Source organism: Callospermophilus lateralis, unplaced genomic scaffold (assembly GCF_048772815.1).
Source record: "Callospermophilus lateralis isolate mCalLat2 unplaced genomic scaffold, mCalLat2.hap1 Scaffold_79, whole genome shotgun sequence".
In the NCBI taxonomy this organism is placed as follows: Eukaryota; Metazoa; Chordata; class Mammalia; order Rodentia; family Sciuridae; genus Callospermophilus; species Callospermophilus lateralis.
The window spans coordinates 4,071,540-4,092,473 of NW_027515935.1; positions in this window are offsets into that span (position 1 = coordinate 4,071,540).

The following is a 20,934-nucleotide window of genomic DNA, read 5'->3' on the forward strand; positions in this document are numbered from 1 at the left end:
TAAAAAGCACAGTCTGTCCCAAACAGACGCATGCCATTAAAATAATAATAATAATAATAATACACAACCTTTTTTTCTTTGAATTTTCTCAGAGTATAATGTTGAAAATTTGCTTACTGTAGTAAATGGCCCAATCTAGTAAAATTAAGAATAATTTTAGTCATATAATAGCTACAATGCTCTTATCTGGGTACCCAGTTTAGGATATTCTCATATTTTATCTGAACCACATGGTGTATTCATCAGCACCGTGATCTTGGAAAAAATCACCAACTGCAAGAATTTATTGTCATTTTTGCTGCCAATTTTCTCCTGTGACTAGGAAAAAATATTATGTTTATAAAAATCCTTAAAAACAAATCAAATCTTTAAGCTTGAGAAGAGAAATATTTTGTAATTATTAAGAGTGAAATCTTGTCACTTTGATTAGCAATGTCTTGTTTTCTTTGGAAGTTATTTTCAAGATCTTTATTCTCAGGTTGTATGCAGTTTGAAAATGTCTGCAAAACTGCTGCCTAACTTCTCACCTGGTTTTCTTCCAAAGTGCAGAAAGAACTAGAAGCCTTTCAACAAATGGATTGTGTTCACCAACTGGCCATTTTGTATCGCACAGTAAATTTTATACTAAAAATGTCTTTCTTCCCACACCAGAACATAAGAAATTTTCTTTCTTGGTCTGATGTCTGATTTAATTTAGTCTTTAATATAATTTGTTGAGTGCTACAACTGTACAAAGTGTAGTTATGCATATACTATAATTTATAAAGTTCTTTATTACTGAGGAATTGTAGTTACTTCTAAGACATAAGTTAAAACTTATTTTTGAATGTTTATCTTTTTATTTGTAACTTTCAATGTGTATAATGCTATTGAAAACTCTATATTTTGTTAGATATTTTTAAAGTAAATGATGTGAACATATGCATATTTTATATTATGTTTAATATAAATGCACAAGTTTTTCCAAACTTTAAAGCTAAAACTTCCCAATAATGTATATTTTTATATTTAGTCAGTTTAAATTTGGCCAACACATATAATATAAATTATAAAATTACCATGAAACAGTTAAGGACAAACATTGCTATTCTCATCTATTTCATTTTAGATCTGGAATGTCCCCCAAAAGCTCTTGTGTTGAAGGCTTAGTCCCCAATGTACCAATGTTCAGCTGGGGATTTGAGAGATAATGGATCATAAGAATCCAACCTCATTACTGGTTAACACTTGGATACATTTATACCTGACTGGATTATTGGGAGATGGCAGCTATACCTAGCTGAAGCACATGGGTCCTTGGGGAATATTCCCCTGAGGACCATATTTTGTATCCAACCTTTTGCCTTCTTTTTCAACTTCTAGCCACCATGAGGTGAGCAGCTTTGCTCTTCCATACCCTCCTGCTACCATGGTCTTCCTTACTACAGACCCATAGCAATGGAGCCAGCTGACCATGGACTGAAACCAATGAAATCAAATAAACCTTTTCTCCTTAAATTGATTTTATCAGGTATTTTCCCACAGTAAAGAAAAGCTGACTACCAGATCATCTTCATCCAATATAAATGTGTGAGACCACAGAAAAGGGAGCAAAAGACCAAAAATATAACAAGTCTAGAGGCTATGAGTACATAGAATAAGGCAATGTATGTAGGTATAGATTGATATCAGTACAAGTTATGTAGCTCCAATATATCAATTGCTCTTTCATACATTACTTAATTTTAATATTATCTAGGGTTCTTTTCTCAATGAAAGGAATCGGAGTTTGGATAAGTTATATATAAGTAATATTTTCATGTTTCCTGAATTTTAAAAATAATTTAGGCACTTAAATGTTTTACTTATGTAAATTAAAAAAAAAAACTTAAATCATTAGTAAATCACATCGTCAGACACAAATACATGAACCTTAACCTCAGATCAAAATCAAAGCTGGTATCAGCTAAATACATTATAGGCAATAGGTCATAAATAAAAACATATTTATTTAATTAAATCTAACTTGGAGTAAATTTTTGCTGAATATTTCTATATTTTATTTCCCAAAACTGTGTTGCGTATGAGGCAGAGAAAACTAGTATATTAAGATTTTTCTCTTACATGATATATGTATAAAATGGTATCTAATAAATCACATGTTAATGTACTAAAGAGGATAGTTACAGTTTTCCCTTAAACATCATTTTGATTTTAATGATATAGCTTAATATTTTATTCTGAAAATACAATATATATTTATAATGCTACAACTTAACCAATTCCTAGAATTATGACAAATGATTCATTATATAGAAAGGTTTACATTAAAGTGAATGAACGTTGGCTGTCTTCCTAATTTGTGTCTCTCAGAAGATTGGCTCGCTACCTCTAGCTGGAGATAAAATAAAATTCAATCTTGAAAAATTCAGATTCCTTGTTTGGCAAGAATTTGCATTGCTACCAATTAACTAAAATAGACATTAAGAAATGTTGGGGGAGGTTCTAATTGAACAACTTAGCTTGGAATCAGTCTGAAACTCTTTCTCAGAAAAGAAATGGTACACCATTTCAGGAAGGCATGGGGCTAAACGGCTGAAGGAAAATCAATGTGAGATGTTGTTGTGTTCCCCAAACTTCAGTGGAGGAACAGAAAGTTTTTATACATGCTAATTTGGAATCCTCTCAGAATCTGTTTTTTACAGTTATCCTAATTTTATTTCTTCCCTATATTTGTTTCCTCTTCCTCTCCTCCTGTACTTCTCCCGAGTCTACATTTTCTGCATTCATTTACAGAGTTTACCCAATAATTCATAGTCTTGGGCTTTATTTCCTTTCTAAACATCGCCAAGGTCTAGGATGTATTTGGGGGCAAAATTTGTACTAAATTCAGGTATTTTTTTTTAAGTATGTGAGTTAAAATTTCAAGATGTACTGTGTCCACTTTTCATGTTTCTGTGGTATTTCAATGCACTTTTGTACTCCCTTTTCAACAATCTACATTTCTATATATGTACAATAGTTTTGATAAGTTCAACACTTTTCTCCAACATGTGAATTACAATACAGTCAATGGACAGTTGGAAGCTAGTTGATCATCTCTCATTGACGTCTTGATGGGATAAAGTTAATCATAATTTAAAGCTATGCTTCTTAACGTTTTTGCTTTAATTTTTATGTGAACATACAGAGTTCAAGGAGAGCATCTGGTAAACACAGTAAATCAGTCACGTGGATATGTTTAGAATAGTAGCAATTTATACCATATGGCTTTCAGCCTAAAAGGGCCAACTCCTTTTGTTCAAAGACCCTGGGGAAATCAGGCTGTTTGCAGTTCCTGAATGCTAATTTAGTACCTCTGGGAGAGTGCCAGGAAGTTGGCAGCAATATCAAGAGAAGTCATACCTCCAACTGGAAGAGTAAACCCCTTTTATCAGTGAATGGAGAATTGTTCCTAGTTGGGCAAATGCTCTGATATAATGACAAGGGGACAGGCAGGACAACCCTTGCTGCATTCAGAGAAGACAAAACCTCTCTCAGTTCCTGTTATTACTGTTCTGTACTGTCCACTAGCCCTTAACCTAATTATAAAATCCAGAAATTCCTCCCTGTTTACTTTTCAGGTTTGATCTCACCTGGTACCCTTCACCTTGAGACCAAGTGCCAGGCACACTACCTTTCCATGTTGATATTTTTTTAATTTTAAAGACATTTTTGTAGAATTTTTTCAAGCATGGATGTCCAACTGAAATAAGTCTAATATCAATGCATTCTCCATTGTTTCTTGACTGCCAATGAGAAATTGTAATATATATATAGGGGAATTAGGAATAAATTAGTAATCAGTGAGTGGCAACAGAAAAACATAAAACATAAAAACTACAGACTCTCAGTGTGTATACCATTATCAGTAAAAACTGAACTGAAAGAATAATTTAAGTGAAAAATGACTATAATACAGAGTCATAGATTAAAAAGTTGAAAGTAAAATTTTTTGTGCACAAATTTTCAAGGAAAATACTCATGAATTTGCCTGGAATACAAAAAGCTTCAACAGCCAGCATTCTTATCCATTCACATTTTCTGAAACCATATAAAAATGAGGGGATGATTCTTTAAATACTAATCAGAAGAAGAAATTAGCCATATGAAATTAGATTGTATGCTTAATGCCCAAAACATCCTAGACTCATTGTTCCGAAGGAAGCTGAAACCAATATTCTATTGAAGTTCTACAAATATCCTTTGTTTTAAAAAAAAAAATCAAGAAAAATGTAAGGCAACTATGTGTTAGACATAAAGGGATGTCTTAAGGGCAGCAACAAATTTGTAATTAACATGATATGAAGAAAAAGTAATTTTGTTAAGTGAAAAGAAAATAATAAAACATAACATTTTTTTGCTATCTGTAAACCAGGTTATAAAAATCCTGAATTAAATTAATGTCTCATTAAGCTAACAGAAGCATCATATTGTTACCTACACCACAAAGTCCATTATGGAAGATGAGAGAAACAGAATTGGTTATTTATAACAATTGAGTAGCTTAAATTCGATGTGAAAGAAAGTCTGATATCTTTCTGAACTAACATATATAAAAATGTATTGTATCATATGGATGATGAGGTTCAGGACATTCTACCTCAAAATATGGCAGCTTGGTCTTTGAAAAAAAACAGCAAGAAGATCTCTGACTTCCTCCTTCTGTCCTTCTCCCATGAAACCCACCATGAAAGAATTCTCTGACCTTTAGGAGAAGTGAGGGAGAAATAAAAGGGCTTTGGCAGCCAGAGCAAGATGGCCAGGGAGGAGGTCAAGAACAGGGCCAGAACAAAAGAGGGTCTTCTAATGAGGTCAACTTCATGCTTCACGTAAGTGCTTGTGGACACAAGCCAGAGACCCAATAAGACAGACACTTCCATACTCATGTTCCTAATTGGTGATCCAATGAAACCCTAAAACAGGCATGTGGACAGAGGGGGCACCTATCAATAATAATGAGGAGAGTATGGACAGAGGAGGAGATAGGAACAGAGGAAATTCCAAAGACCATAGAAAGACCAGGCCAAAACTCCTGCACCAGATTCCCAGTTCTGGGGCCCCTTCTCTCTTGCTTTTGCAATAAAACTACTTCCTTCTGGAAATCTCTGTGTCCTGTTCTTCAGTTCTTGGCTGAACAGAGATATTGAACACAGCACACCTAGACAGCAATAAAATTAAGTCATAAGACCCTCGTGTGCCCTACACCTGAAAAGAATGTGACACAGGAACACAGAGAACAGCCTCAGCTTCCTTACTAAATTTATTTAGTAAATTTATTACCATTACCAGTTGATTACCAGTTAATTACCATTAGCTCATAACTCCTTTGCTCAACAATATTTCTTTGTGACTGCCTCCTTTTCATCTAATCTGAGCATAGAAATACACAGGTATCCATTCCTTGGAGTCTACATTTCTGAAGGCTCACCTATCATGAGAAACTTGTATTAAACACATTTTTATGCTTGTTTTTTTATGATGTCTTCTGTCATAGATGCCTTAATGATAAACCCAGTGACTGATAAGAAACATTTTCTCCCCTATATTGGCAAGAAGCATTAGAGAAAATTTTGAATTTTTGCAGTTGGTATTCAGTATAATTTGTTCAATACAATTTTTTAATCCACTGAGTAACATCTCACACCCTTTTTAATCTTTTATAAGAGACACAGTCACATTAAGTTGCTTAGGGCCTTGCTAAATTTCTGAGTCTGGCTTTTAGCCTGTGGTCCTCCTGCCTCAGCCTCCCCAGCTGCTGGGATTATAGACCTACACCACTGTGTTGAATATTCTTGAAACTTTTATGGTCAGGTTATTGAATGCCCACGGTCTAGTTGTTTAATTTCCTGTTTTATTTGCCCTCATAGAAATAATTTTAATTTGTATAGAGAAAAAATTGAATAAGTGAATGCGGGGTGGCTGAGTGAGGACACTGAAGGGTATGGAGAGTGACTACTGATGGTAATGAAGTTTTGTGTGATGATAAGTACACTGTCATGATGATGGAACAACTCAAATCATGCTAAGAGCTATTGGAGTGTACAGTTTCAGCCGATGAACTAGGTGATACATAAATCATGTCTCAATGTAAACTTTTGTAAAAAAAAATTAATTTACAAGACACTTCACAAAAATCTGAATTATTTTCTCATTCCACATGCCACACTGTGATTACTATAAGTAGGTAGATTGGCACCAAGAACACTAAGCCATTGGTGTTTATCCCAAGACTGTACCATGAAGAGTCTACTTAACTCTTCCCGAAAGTTTGCTTGCTTGTAAAAGTAAATTCGTTTATCGAGAAAGCATGAATTATACCAGCATAAATAGAAATTAGTAGTGCGATGTAATTAGCAGAAATTTTAAAAGCTGTAAACATATGGTGGTATCTTTTTATTTTCCTCTAATTTCACTAACTGTACTGAAGAGTTGTTGTGTAAATTAAAATAACAAAAGGCCATTTGTACAAAACTTTTAAGATACTTAAAACACTTTACTAAATGCATAATTGTACATATTTATATGGTACAGTGTGATGTTTCATTATACATATACAATGTGTAATGACCAAATTGGAGTAATTAGTTTTGCCATCTTCTTATCGATTTTGTTTATGTTAAGAGCCTTCAAGATCCTGTCTGCTAGTTCTTCGTAAAATATGTAATAGGGTCTTAGGAAGCACAGTCATCCAACTATGCTGTCGAACACTAACCTTACTTTTCCTATGGAGCTATCAGATATCCAATCTTCTTCCCACCTTCTCCCCACCCTCCTCCTAGCCTATGATGGAGAACATATAGTCTGTCCTTCAGTGCCTAGTTTACTTCACTTAATATAATGTCCCCTAGTAACATCCGTTTTGCTGCAAGTGACAGGGTTTTATTATTTTAAATGAAATGGCTGAATAATTATGACTAAAAAATATTCCATTTTGTACATATACCACATTTTCTTTATCTACTCATCCACTGATGAATTATCTTGGCTATTTTGTATAGTGCTCGGAAGAATAGTTTTGTCTTATACAATTTGTTTAACAGATTTTTCTGAGGGGAATTATTCAAAATTATTAAAGTTATCAAACACAGTTTCCACTTAGAGTAAATATTTCCATTTTTAGGTACACTTGAGACACCTTCATTCATATATGCTACCATATATATGATTTAATTTCCTCTTTACCTATAGACAAAAAGTATGTTCAAAAGTGGAATTATTTACTTCTGTTTTCCAATTCCAGATATTTTTTTATTTCCAAGCCCATTTATTAGAAGCATTTTAAAGATTATTTCTATGGAAATACCTTATTCATATCTAACACAAAATGTATCCAGATCCAACTTAATAAATAAGCAATTATTTTTAGGCAAAAAAATTGTAACATATGGTATTATAGATCCATGAGAATATTGCATAAGTAAAGAAAATATTTAACTAAGATGGAAGCTGTTCATATTTTTTAAAAATTTCAATTATTTGATCAGAGATATCTTAAAAAATAATGGTTCTTAGATGATAATAATAAACTCTCAAAAAAAGCTGTGAGAAAGGTCTTCTTAATTTCCATTTCAACTTATATTGAAATGCTTTTTAAAAAATTCAATAATACAATTATAAATTATACCAATAATGCATTTAATAATAATGCATAAAATGTATCTATGCTGTCAAAAATATTATGGTAAACTCATTGTAAATTTTTTTGACACACTTGATATTAATGTTCTAAATGATGTATTGTTTAAATTTCTTATAACTATTCCTTATTCCCTTATAAATCAACAATTTCTAGCATTTACATAATATATATATAAGTAGTGTACATTCAATATAGCATTACTTTTTTGATTAATTGTTGTTTAAGATTTGTGGGTTTTGTTGTTTTTTTAAAAAACAAAATTACTATGCTTTACCAATCTATGGAAAACATTTATTATTTTGTGAAAGCCTTTAATTTCTAATGTAGGCTTGATAAAGAACAGCACACAAAACATCAAATCAATACATGTGGTACTAGAGATAAATATAAAATTTGAAATCACAGCAACTGCCATTAAATGACTGCCTACTACATTCCAGGCACTTTGGAGTTTTACAGAGTCTTATTTTAATAATCAACCTTTAAGATATTCCAGTAACCATTTTATAAATGTAAAAATGGAGACTCTGAAATGTGCATAACTTGTCAAGAGTTGCAAAAATTATAAATGAGCAATCCAGAATTTGAACTAAACCTTTTTTTTCTGCAGAAAATAAAGGATAGGTAAACATCTAAATGGATAGACTGATAGACAAATATAGCAGGTTTCATTTACTCAGTGCTATGCATGTGAGATCTCATGCCCTTACCAATAAAGCTTTATGAAATACATGCTTACTTCCATATTCTATTTTAAAAATAGGCTAAATTGAAATGAAATGCAGCATAGGTGTACAACTCTAGCTCAAAGTTCCAAAATTTAAATCAATATTTTATTATCCAGGGATTCAACATTTTCAAATACCTCCCTACTTCTACATACAATTTGCTTTGTAAATAACAATGAAACCAGTTCAAAGCTGAATTTAACCTGAATTTGCCATTTACATTATTCAAGAACTGGAAGATTCTAACATAATACTCTGAAAATGTCCAATATTGAAAAAACAAATATTTTTTTCAGTATTTGATCAGTAAAAGTACATGAGTATAAGAGGCTTTATTTAAATGCTAAAAGTATTAGTGTCAAAAAAGAAAATGAAAGACGAGGATTGTGGCTCAGTGGTAGAGCACTGCCTAGCATGTGTGAGGAGCTGAGTTCAATCCTTGGCACCACATTAAAAGAAAATGAAATAAAGGTGTTGTGTTCATCTACAACTAAAAAAAAAAAAAAACACGGTTACTCTTTGGGAAAAAAAGCAAATGTTTAAAAAAGAAAAACAACAAATGGAGAAACCAAGCAAATCTGATCATATGTGCCTTTTTCTACATTATTTTCTATTTTCAAGTTAAGGGATCTTGTGTTTTCAAAGAAAACTTTTATTTAAATCATTCCCAGAAATTAATATCCCCTACATTCAACAAAACATTAAAAACAAAGCATGATAAATTATTTATTATTTGTTTGTACTTTGCATATTTCAATGATTAAGACGAAACCACTACCAAAATTTTAGCCTCTTCTGTGAGTAGCTCATCTACTACATATATCGGACTCAACATTCAAAAGGAATTATCTTGAAAATTGTTGTGTTTCAAGATTCAATTATGGATATTTTTTGGCAGACTAGGAAACATTGATTTAGCTGTTGAAGCTCAAATTATGGGTATCTATAGAGATAGGGAATTGTTATTCACAAATCTACACAGATTTTGAAGGTCAAGTCCACCCATAATAGCCTTCCTAAAATAAGGGTTCAACTCTATGCTCTTCCCAAATTAATATGTATACATGTTGAGTTCCTGCAGTTATTTTTATAAAATAAATGGTTACATGAAAGTCACCGTTCCTCCTATAAAACAACAAAACCATAGGAAAATTCAGTTTCTACTGCTCCCATTGCAGAAGGTGCACAGTGTGAAATCTGACACCTTCTGCTCTCAAAAAATCAAAACTCATTGTTTCAATTCTTTGGACATTTGCTCATCTCCTTGCTCAAAAGTACTGAAAATATCCTTTCATTGTGGTGGTTTTTCAGTTTTTTGTTGCTATTTGTTGAAATGCAATATGTCAATGTGCCTTGTGTTGGTATGAAAGAAATCAGAGCCATGACAATTTTTGATGAAGTTCCTCATGGTTCTTGAGGCTGACAAGTATACTATTGGCATGTTGGAAGTTGGCAAGGGTTTTCTTAGAGTATTCCCCCATTGTAGAAAGCAGGCAGGCAGTCAAGACAGAGGAAAAGGGTGAAGTTACAACCTCCTGTCTTTAGGTATTATCATTAATTTATTCACATTGGTAAAGACCTCATGACAAACACCTCACATTGGTCCCTACCTCCCAAAATGGTTGCACTGAGGATTAAATTTCTAACACAAGATTTTTAGGAGAATATATTCAAACTGTAGCAACATATAGTAACATTTTTAAATATTCAGATTTGTGAATTTTGACAAGTATTTAAAATAGATTAACTACCCCTTCAATGTAGATATTTAATATGTTCTCACACTTAAAATTCCCTTGAGCTATAAATTGAATTTTTGTGTCCATGGGAAATGCATGTTTAAATCTAATATTTAGTATATTAGTATCTCATTAAATATAGTAAAATAAAATTTTTATTTTAGATTAAGGAAGTTTTTAATAAAAGTCACCAGCAAATAAATTACTCCTGAATGGATATATCAACCTTCATATTTCATGAAGCAAATTTGTCAGAAATATAAGTGGAAAATAATTAATTCCATGATTCATGGAGAATATTTTAACTCAATTCCATGAGCTAGATAAAACTGTAGAGAATATAGAAAACACAGTCATGCTGTTTGACACAATGATAATACGAAGAACTCAATGAACCTATATAGAATATTGATGGAAATCAATCACTACTCTATGTGGAAACAAATTATGGACAAACAAATATTAAAGAATTGCCATTGTTTAGAGCTCAATATTTCAAAATGCAATGAAATTTAAAATAAGAGATAAAATTACATAAACCCAATACTTATACATGAATACACTCACTTAGAAATATTGTATCTTTCACGAATTAAAATAACCAGATCAAATAGTTACACTGGCAATTGGAGCCAATATGCAATACCATGTCATAATAATTATACAACTCGAATATCTAAAAGTTGGATTTAAAGGTCTGTCTGCCCCATAGTTGCTGTGTGGCCTCATCAGCTTTTAAGATGTTTTTATGATCTCCAAAGAATAATTTAAAAATATAGTGTTCTGAGGATTATATACCTTTTACAGTGATAATGAATTTAGTTATTTACTTCACAGAAAAGTAACATGCCTCATTTGAACAAATTAAATGGAATCAAATGATGAAAATTATTGTGCATGAGTACACACACATACACACACAAACACACACACACACAAATGTTTTCTGAGTAATTTAACAAACACTTCCACATTGAAAAGGCTATTGCTACATAACACTGAACTCTACGAAAAATTGATCTTCTAATAATCAGGTTTGACTAAAATATTGAAACTTCAAAACAAACTTGAACCATACACACAAACACACACACACACACAGATACACATACATGGATACACATACATACATATATAAGCAGTATCTTATTTTCTTGTCATTTTTTTCTATAAATCCAAATTACTCTAAAAATAAAGTCTCTTAAAAATAAACCTTCATGTTTTATTCTTGAGCATTTAATGTTTTCTGATTTTGTTTACAAAAGTCATCTCCCTAATCTCATATTCTCTAAAAAGTAGCCCAACAAGTATATATTTAAAATGGTTGATAGATTTTAAAACCTTGATGGATCACTGCTGTCTATTGTGAAGGAACAAAATCTTGCGTAATAGTGATGAAATTTTTGATTAATTAATAGAAATAAAATAAATGTTACTTTAGGCATTGAATTTCAAATTAACAAACATACATTTAGAAAAAGATATGAAATGTGAATAACAAGAAATAGGAGGAAGGGGCTGGGGATGTGGCTCAAGTGCTAGCGTGCTCGCCTGGCATGCGTGTGGCCTGGGTTCGATCCTCCGGACCACATACAAACAAAGATGTTTTGTCTGCCAAGAACTAAAAAAGAAATAAATATTAAAAAATTCTCTCTCTCTCTCTCTCTCTCTCTCTCTCTCTCTCTCTCTCTCTCTCTCTTTAAAAAAAAGAAATAGGAGGAATTGTACCTGATAGTTTTCTGGTTTTGCAGAAATCCTTGCTTAAAACAATTACAAAAATAGAAACAACTCTTACTAAGAATAGAACAATAGTTCTGAGGATACACATTTTTACTATATTCATAATTAGTTGTCCTTGACTTAAAACAAATTACCTGTAGTCTTAAGCTCTGGTATCTAAGGTAGAAAGTATATATATCACTGTGATTTAAAATTACCATGAATTAATATTACTTCTAATAGTTCAATTTCCCAAAAATAATGGAAGGCAATTTTTCTCAGGAGATGATTTCCTGTGATCTTTTCATCTACAACCCCCTCATTTATCACTCACGTGAATTTTTATTTCCAACTATGGTGACATAGAAGCTTCAATCACTTCTCTTGAAGGTTTATGTATAGTCTCAGATGGTGAATGGTTTTAGTCTAGGAGTTAAACAACGCTGTGGTCATTTATATACAATAATAGCAAAGAAATACAAAAGTATAGCCCATTCCAAAACTGAAAATATTAATATTTTCCATTTATTAATTCATGTCTTTACATTGTTCCCCCTCAAATGATGGTGATGTTTATCATAATATTTGAGTGCTTTCATTTATTTCTAAGGAGTAAAATGTGGAATTCCTTTATTTGACATAATCTAGTCATGTCTGGATTTCTTAGTTATTATAAGGAAAATCTGAGACTTTTTTCTAGTGTTCCAATTTTAGTATCTATATAGAGTGTCCACACCTAAGACCTAGTGAGTAATCAGGAATAGATTTCTAACTTTGAAGCCTACTTCACATTGCATGCTATATAAATTCTAACCATCTTCTAATAATTTTTAATAACATTTCTTAGTGACCCCTCAAACCAGAATGTCCATTTGACTCAAATCCACAAAAGAGGCTGTGATCATATCCTATGATTACATTCTAAAATAATAAGAGCAAATATTTCTTGAGGATATGTATGTGCCAAATATGGTTTAGTTTTATATATCAACTCTTTTTGTTTTATATGTGCATATGTATGTATACATATGTGTGTGTGTGTGTGTGTATAATGTATTTAAAACAATCCACACAAGGCAAATTTTAGAGAGTAACAAACTTGCTCCAAATCATGTGTTTAAGTAGGTAAGTAGATGGTAAGGATTTGAATACAGGCTGTCCATTTTTAGAATCTGTTTGACTCATCCCAACACTCTCAACCTCCAAGAAAACTTGTTTTTACAATATTTGATAACACTGACATTGACAAAATCTAGTAAAAGACTTGAACAATGAGAACAATGTTGGGAAAAAATGGTTCTTAGCCAAACATAATTATAGTTCAAGTTGCAGAAAATTTATAAAATACCTAAAATTTTGTAAACAGGGATAAGCCTAGAAAAGTATTCATTATTCTCCTTATTAAACATCACTGTAAATCTCGTAATGAAACTTGTGTTTAAAGTTCAGGGCTCTGTACTGTATTCTGTGCTAATATGTTATATCATATATCTCAAAATTTAACATCCTAAAGGATTAAATTTGTGCCTTAATCTGTTTATCCTCAAACTTTAACTTGTTGCTGGACTTACTTTGTTGCTAATTGATTAAGGACAGAACTGAATTAGGAGTATTACTTGTATTGTTGGTGCATTCTTCTGAGAAGTGTCTTTTGAATTAATTTTTTTCAGTGTTGGTGGGGAACAGTATTCTCCTTGGTGTTCACTTCAGCAACTGTGAACTGTTGCATGTGACAATATGAGTGATGGATTTAAGTACCATCTGTTCAAGCCATTTCTCTACTATATATTATTCCTTAGTTTCCTCTGTTTCCAGGGGCTCATGCCTTTTAAACTTAAATTATAATAAATAAGACCATCAATTCACAAAAATCTGACCACTGGTGAGAGAATGATCTGTAAAGTATTCATAGTTCAAGAATCAGACAGTTAAATTTTATTCTATATGTACATAAAAATTCATAGAATTACATTTCTCTTCTAACATTTACAACAAACACTGGTATTTTCTATAAAGAACCAAAACCTCCAAAAGAGTCTATTTGTGTTTATATCCCTTAGAAAACGATCAGGCACAATTGCTCCTATTTCATGTTATTCATATTTCATACCTTTTTCTAAATTATGTTTGTTAATTTGAAATTCAATGCCTAAAGCAATGTTTATTTTATTTTCATTAAACAAAAATTTCATCACTATTACTCAAGATTTTGTTCCCTCATGATAGAAAGCAGTGATCCATCAAGGTTTTAATAGAATATCTCTCTCAACCATTTTAAATGTACACTTATTGGGCTACTTTTTAGAGAATATGAGGTTAGGAAGATGACTTTTGTAAAAACAACAACAAAAAACATATTTCTGAGCAGATGGCCTGACAGGCAAAGATGCTTTTTTTAGATAGACTATATCCTAAGTATTTATGTATTTAATTATGCTTTATTTGAGATAAAATGTTTGAAAAATAAAAGTAGGATGGCCTGAGCAGATGGCCTGACAGGCAAAGATGCTTTTTTTAGATAGACTATATCCTAAGTATTTATGTATTTAATTATGCTTTATTTGAGATAAAATGTTTGAAAAATAAAAGTAGGTGTTTTAAAACAACTTCATTTCTACCAATACACAGCGCCCACATCCTCCATGCACACAAATTAGAGAAAAATCAAATGCAAAATTTAATCAGTTATTATAATGTGATACAAATTTCAGCATGTGATAGAATATATAACCTGAAATAATTAGTGATTATGGCATAGGAAGAATAAGTACTAAAGGGTAAGTAAATCTGTTATGCAAAACAAGGAGACACAAAAACATACTATGAACAATAGAAAGAGAAATGATCTCTCAAAGGTCAAGCAAATGTGTGCTATGAAGGAAAAGTCAGAGTCCAGTGAAAAGTCCACAGTTTTAAACACAGGCACATGTTCACATACATTCATTTTTCTTCGCATTTGTCTTCATCATGTGATAGTTAATGTCATATGTCAACTTGAATTAACTAAAGGATGCCTAGGTAGCAGGAAAAGTGTCATCTCTGGTTGTCTATGAGGGTGTTTTCAGAAGAGATGAATGTTTGAATTAAAAACTGACTAAAGAAATCCCCCTTTAACCAATATGAGTGGGCATCACATAATCCTTTTTCCTAAGCTGTGACTTTTTTTACGTTTATTCAAATTCTACCTAAAAATTCTGTCCTGGCAAAAGACAGATCTATTAACAAATGAAATATAATTAGAGAGCCCAGAAATGGTTCAGTGGTATTTGACAAGGGGACCAAGACCATTCAATGAGGGAAGAATAGTCCTTTACATCAATCACAAATGATGGTAGTGGTAAAATTGGATATTGACGTGCAAAAGGATGAAAACGGACCCTAATACCAAACAAAAATAAATTTATAAAAATAAAAAAAAAAATTAACTCAAATGGATCAAAGACCTAAATATAGACAAAGAAAAAGCTATTAAAAACTTAGAACAAATTCTTTTAACTTTTGTTTATCGTGGAAGGTTTTAATTTCATCTTCCATCCTGAAGCTTAATTTCGCTGGATACATGATTCTTGGTTGGAACCCATTTTCTTTCAGTTTTTGAAATATGTGATTCCAGGATCTTCTAGCTTTCAGAGTCTGTGTTGAAAGATCAGCTGTTATCCTGATTGGTTTACCCCTAAATGTAATCTGCTTCCTTTCTCTTGTAGCTTTTAAAAGATGAAATTAAAACCTTCCATGATAAACAAAAGTTAAAAGAATTTGCAGCTAGAAAACCATGTCTTCAAAACATCCTCGGCAAAACATTACAGGAAGAGGAAATGGAAAATAACAATGAATACCAACAGTGGGAGGTAGGACAGTAAAGGGGGGGAAAATAATCAAAAAAGGAAAACAAACCATGTTTAGTAACATAAATAAACAATTATGGCTGGAAGAACAACCCATATCTCAATAATAACCCTAAATGTTAATGGCTTAAACTCACCAATCAAGAGACACAGACTAGTAGAATGGATCACAAAACAAGACCCAAAAATATGCTGCATACAGGAGACGCATTTGATAGGAAAAGACATACATAGACTGAAGGTGAAAGGTTGGGAAAAATCATATCACTCATATGGACTTAGGAAACAAGCAGGAGTGTCCATACTCATATCAAATAAAATAGATTTCAAGCCAAAGTTAATCAAAAGGGATAAAGAGGGACACTACATACTGCTCAAGGGAACCATACACCAACAAGACATAACTATCATAAATATATATGCCCCAAACAATGGTGCAGCTATGTTCATCAAACAAACTCTTCTTAAGTTTAAGAGTCTAATAGACCAACATACAATAATCATGGGAGACTTCAACACACCTCTCTCACCACTAGACAGATCTTCCAAACAAAAGTTGAATAAGGAAACTATAGAACTCAACAACACAATTAATAACCTAGACTTAATTGATATATATAGAATATACCACCCAACATCAAGCAGTTACACTTTTTTCTCAGCAGCACATGGATCCTTCTCAAAAATAGATCATATATTATGTCACAGGGCAACTCTTAGACAATATAAAGGAGTGGAGATAATACCATGCATCTTATCTGATCATAATGCAATGAAACTGAAAATCAACGATAAAAGAAGGAAGGGAAAAACATGCATCACTTGGAGAATGAACAATTGGTTACTAAATGATCAATGGGTTATAGAAGACATCAAGGAGGAAATTAAAAAATTCTTAGAGATAAATGAAAGCACAGACACAACATATCGGAATCTATGGGACACATTAAAAGCAGTTCTAAGAGGAAAATTCATTGCTTGGAGTTCATTCCTTAAAAAAAGAAAAAACCAACAAATAAATGATCTCATACTCCATCTCAAAATCCTAGAAAAAGAAGAGCAAAACAACAGCAAAAGAAGTAGAAGGCAAGAAATTATTAAAATCAGAGCTGAAATTAATGAAATCGAAACAAAAGAAACAATTGAAAAGATTGACAAAACTAAAAGTTGGTTCTTTGAAAAAATAAATAAAATCGACAGACCCTTAGCCATGCTAACGAAGAGAAGAAGAGAGAGAAATCAAATTACTAGCATACGGGATGAAATAGGCAATATCACAACAGACACTTCAGAAATACAGAAGATAATCAGAAACTATTTTGAATCCTTATACTCCAATAAAATAGAAGATAGTGAAGGCATCGATAAATTTCTTAAGTCATATGATCTGCCCAGATTAAGGCAGGAGGATATAGACAACCTAAACAGACCAATATCAATTGAGGAAATAGAAGAAACCATCAAAAGACTACCAACTAAGAAAAGCCCAGGACCGGATGGGTATACAGCAGAGTTTTACAAAACCTTTAAAGAGGAACTAACACCAATACTTTTCAAGCTATTTCAGGAAATAGAAAAAGAGGGAGAACTTCCAAATTCTTTCTACGAGGCCAACATCACCCTGATTCCTAAACCAGACAAAGACACTTCAAAGAAAGAAAACTACAGACCAATATCTCTAATGAACCTAGATGCAAAAATCCTCAATAAAATTTTGGCAAATCGGATTCAAAAACATATCAAAAAAATTGTGCACCATGATCAAGTAGGATTCATCCCTGGGATGCAAGGCTGGTTCAATATACGGAAATCAATTAATGTTATTCACCACATCAATAGACTTAAAAATAAGAACCATATGATCATCTCGATAGATGCAGAAAAAGCATTCGACAAAGTACAGCATCCCTTTATGTTCAAAACGCTAGAAAAACTAGGGATAACAGGAACTTACCTCAACATTGTAAAAGCAATCTATGCTAAACCTCAGGCTAGCATCATTCTGAATGGAGAAAAATTGAAGGCATTCCCTCTAAAATCTGGAACAAGACAGGGATGCCCTCTCTCACCACTTCTGTTCAACATAGTTCTCGAATCACTGGCCAGAGCAATTAGACAGATGAAAGAAATTAAAGGCATAAAAATAGGAAAAGAAGAACTTAAATTATCACTATTTGCAGATGACATGATTCTATACCTAGCAGACCCAAAAGGGTCTACAAAGAAACTATTAGAGCTAATAAATGAATTCAGTAAAGTGGCAGGATATAAAATCAACACACATAAATCAAAGGCATTCCTGTATATCAGCGACAAATCCTCTGAAATGGAAATGAGGACAACCACTCCATTCACAATATCCCCCCCAAAAATAAAATACTTAGGAATCAACCTAACAAAAGAGGTGAAAGACTTATACAATGAAAACTACAGAACCCTAAAGAGAGAAATAGAAGAGGATCTTAGAAGATGGAAATATATACCCTGTTCATGGATAGGCAGAACTAACATCATCAAAATGACAATATTACCAAAAGTTCTCTATAGGTTTAATGCAATACCAATCAAAATCCCAATGGCATTTCTTATAGAAATAGAGAAAGTAATCATGAAATTCATATGGAAAAATAAAAGACCCAGAATAGCAAAAACAATGCTAAGCAGGAAGGGTGAATCAGGCGGTATAGCGATACCAGACTTCAAACTATACTACAGAGCAATAGTAACAAAAACAGCATGGTACTGGTACCAAAACAGGCGGGTGGACCAATGGTACAGAATAGAGGACACAGAAACCAACCCACAAAACTACAACTATCTTATATTTGATAAAGGGGCTAAAAGCATGCAATGGAGGAAGGATAGCATCTTCAACAAATGGTGCTGGGAAAACTGGAAATCCATATGCAACAAAATGAAACTGAATCCCTTTCTCTCGCCATGCACTAAAGTTAAGTCAAAATGGATCAAGGAGCTTGATATCAAATCAGAGACACGGCGTCTGATAGAAGAAAAAGTCGGCTACGATCTACATACTGTGGGGTCGGGCTCCAAATTCCTCAATAGGACACCCATAGCACAACAGTTAATAACTAGAATCAACAAATGGGACTTACTCAAACTAAAAAGTTTTTTCTCAGCAAAAGAAACAACAAGAGAGGTAAATAGGGAGCCTACATCCTGGGAACAAATCTTTTCTCCTCACACTTCAGATAGAGCCCTAATATCCAGAGTATACAAAGAACTCAAAAAATTAGACAACAAGATAACAAATAACCCAGTCAACAAATGGGCCAAAGACATGAACAGACACTTCTCAGAGGAGGACATACAATCAATCAACAAGTACATGAAAAAATGCTCACCATCCCTAGCAGTCAGAGAAATGCAAATCAAAACCACCCTAAGATACCATCTCACTCCAGTAAGATTGGCAGCCATTAGGAAGTCAAACAACAACAAGTGCTGGCGAGGATGTGGGGAAAAGGGTACACTTGTTCATTGTTGGTGGGACTGCAAATTGGTGCAGCCAATCTGGAAAGCAGTATGGAGATTTCTTGGAAAGTTGGGAATGGAACCACCATTTGACCCAACTATTCCCCTTCTCGGTCTATTCCCTAAAGACCTAAATAGAGCATGCTACAGGGACACTGCTACATCGATGTTCATAGCAGCACAATTCACAATAGCAAGACTGTGGAACCAACCTAGATGCCCTTCAATAGACGAATGGATAAAAAAATGTGGCATTTATACACAATGGAATATTACTCTGCATTAAGAAATGACAAAATCATAGAATTTGGAGGGAAATGGATGGCATTAGAGCAGATTATGCTGAGTGAAGCCAGCCAATCCCTAAAAAACAAATGCCAAATGTCTTCTTTGATATAAGGAGAGTAACTAAGAACAGAGTAGGGACGAAGAGCATGAGAAGAAGATTAACATTAAACAGGGACGAGAGGTGGGAGGGAAAGGGAGGGAGAAGGGAAATTGCATGGAAATTGAAGGAGACCCTCAGGGTTATACAAAATTACATACAAGAGGTAACGAGGGGAAAGGGAAAAATAATACAAGGGGGAGATATGAACTGCAGTAGAGTGGGTAGAGAGAGAAGAGGGAAGGGGAGCGGAGGGGAGGGGGGTAGTAACGGATAGGAAAGGCAGCAGAATACAACAGACCCTAGTATGGCAATATATAAATCAATGGAAGTGTAACTGATGTGATTCTGCAATTTGTAAACGGAGTAAAAATGGGAGTTCATAACCCACTTGAATCAAAGTGTGAAATATGATATATCAAGAACTATGTAATGTTTTGAACAACCAACAATAAAAAAAATATAAAAAAAAGAGCATCATGAACACTAATAAAAAAATCTACATCCAAAAAAAAAAAAAAAAAAAAACTTAGAACAAAACTTAAAAGCAAAAGCTTCATAAAATTAAATTTGACAATGATTTCTTGGATGTGACACAAAAAAACAGCCATCAATGAATGAATAAAAAAGTAAATAAATAAATAAATAAAACAAATTGAACTTTATACAAATGAAGGTTGTATATTTCAGTGAGGATGGTTTCACATTAAAAAATGTATATCTAATAATACTTTTGACAAAATAAAAACTAATTCCCCAGAATGAGAGAAAATTATATATCTGACAAGGGATCAACATCCAGAACAAATAAAGAATTCCAAAACCCAGTAAAAACAAATCAAACAAAAAATTAAATGAAAAATTAGCAAAAGACTTGCATAGACCTTTAAAATGAAAAAATAATACAATTGGTCAATAAGCTCATGAAAAGATATTCAACATAATTATTCATCAAGGAAATATAATGACATACCACACCATGCCTATTAGGATAGCTGCTAAAACCAAATTAATAAAAACAAATTACAGAAAAAATAACCAATTATGGGCAAAAGTGTAAAGAAATTGAAACTTTGTGTACTATTTATGAATATAGAAAATTCTGTGGTCACTATGGAAAACATTATGATATTTTCTCAAAAACTTAATAGAAGTTCAGTGTATTAGACAAAAGGGAATGAAGAAAAGGGAGGAGGGATAGAAATAGGAGACAGTAGAATGAATCAGATATAACTTTCTTATGTTCTTATATGAATACAAAACAATTGTAACTCCACATCATCGACAACCACAAGAATGGGATCATAATTATAAGTTACACTTCACATGTGTATAATATGTCAAAATACACTCTATCTCATCT